Here is a 2,012-nt window from a genome sequence, read left to right on the forward strand (position 1 = left end):
CTTTTTCCAAGCATCGAGTTGCCCCTTTTGTGGTGCGACCACCCGGCCCCACGCTCCACGGCCGCATTAGCGATGGCTTGGGCTGTTGGGTGGGTTTGGGTTTTTTTCTTTTGTATCACCCACCTGGTGCTGATCTGCCCTGAATTTCTGCTGCTGCTCCAGCCGCTCGCTTCCATGGGGTCTCTCTGCACCGTCAGCCCCCCTGGCATCCTAAACCTGCCGTGTCAGCAAGAAGCACAAAGAGCAGCGAGCTCCGTGTAAAACCAGCAGCAGATCAACGACTCCCCGGGCAGGACGCGGTCCTGGGACCATCGAGCCAAACCCTGTGCTCTTCCCAATCTCACTCAGCAAAAATTTCCAACCTTCATAAGCAACCCTGCTTTAGCGCATCCTAAATAACCCAAACAGTTTATCTGTGGGCCGGGGAACGTCCCTTGTAGGGACGCCGCATCCTGCTTGGGTTATCGTGGCCCTTCTAAACAGTTTATAAATAGACCAAGGTAAATGAGGGCGAGTGCTCTTTTTAGAAGGAAAGCGAGGATTTTTATCTGATTTCTTTTTCTAAAGCCTCTCAAGGAGCGCCAGTCCAGACAACCACTCCTAAAACCCAATTTCATTCTGCTGCTTCTTCCTACTCCAGCTGACCTCCATCCTCACTCACTAAAACAAAAAAAAAAAAGGGGGGGAAAAAAACCACAAGAAAAATGGGTTTGGCAGTTTCACCCCCTCACATGCAGGCCTCAGCGGCGTCGCGGGGCTGCCGGGAAGGTCGCGGTCGTACCGCAAGGCGCCGGTTGGGCTTAGCGCCAGGGCGGCACCGGGGTGGGTGCCAGGGCTGGCGATGGGAGAGGGCAGGGACCAGCGGCAAACGCTGCTGCGCCTGGGAGGCTTCGGGGTCACGCTGCTTTTTACTTTTTTTCCAAAGTGGAAAATTGGGGGAAGAAAAAAAAAAAAAAAAGGAAAATTTGGGAAATTGGAAAAGACGGAGAGCAGCGAGAGCCTGCAGTGGGGGGGGACGGTCACCCTCAGCGTCCCCCTCCAGTGCCATAAATATCGACTCATTTCACAAGCGGTGATCAGAGAAAATCAGCGCTGACGCTTTCCCACGCAAACGAGCGCTCACAGACAGGGTGTATATTGTGCAACAAGGGTGTCTGTAAAACACCTCGGAAGTACTGAAGTGATTTCCAAGCATCTAAGGAGTAAAGAAATGGGATTTTATGTGCATTTTCGAGCAATAAGTATTATTTTCTTTCTTTCCTCTAAAAATGGAAACCATTTGCAAAGGCGAGGGACCTGGGACAGGGCTTCACCTCGGCCAGCAGACGCAGCTCCGGCCTGGAGCCACGCGGCTGCGCGGCAAAGGGCGCAGCGAACAGCCCAAAGCCCTTTTCCTTTTTTTTTCCAGCTTCCTCTATTCAGGCTGAAAAATTGCATTTCCAGCTTGTTTCAATTAATTTTAAGACTTTTACATTCCATAAAAGCTGAAGCGCTCATTAAACCAGAGTTTTTCCTATTGTAACACTTTGAAACGACCACACTACAACTCAGCCGGTGGCTCTGGCTCAGCCGTGCCGGGACCTCCGGGCGCAGAGAAGCGACTCCGAGTCCCTCAGCAGCAGCAACGCTCACCCTCCGGCTCAGGATGGACAAACTCATCACACCCCACGGTCCATCCCATGGGGCAGCTGGGAAAAGTCAGAGCAGGAAAGACGCTCGTCCAGTGCCCTTCCCCACCCTGACCGTCATGGCTTTGGGCACGGCAGGGCGGGCTGGACGCACCCCTCATCTCATCACGGGGACGGGGTACGGCTGGGGCACGCTCACCACCCCACAGCACCCTGCCTTGGGGAGTGAGGAAGCACTACGGGAGGAATATATCCACCTGCACCAGTACATAAATAAATGTTTTTGCACCTCTAAGCAAAGCAGAAGCAGCCAGAGCCCTGCAGTCACTCCCAGATGTGTTAGTTGCCCCAGCAGCCGGCCCTGGCAACCTTGGTGGCCAGGGA

The sequence above is a fragment of the Cariama cristata genome, unplaced genomic scaffold (genome assembly GCF_000690535.1).
Source record: "Cariama cristata isolate BGI_N322 unplaced genomic scaffold, ASM69053v1 scaffold9255, whole genome shotgun sequence".
NCBI classification, from domain to species: Eukaryota; Metazoa; Chordata; class Aves; order Cariamiformes; family Cariamidae; genus Cariama; species Cariama cristata.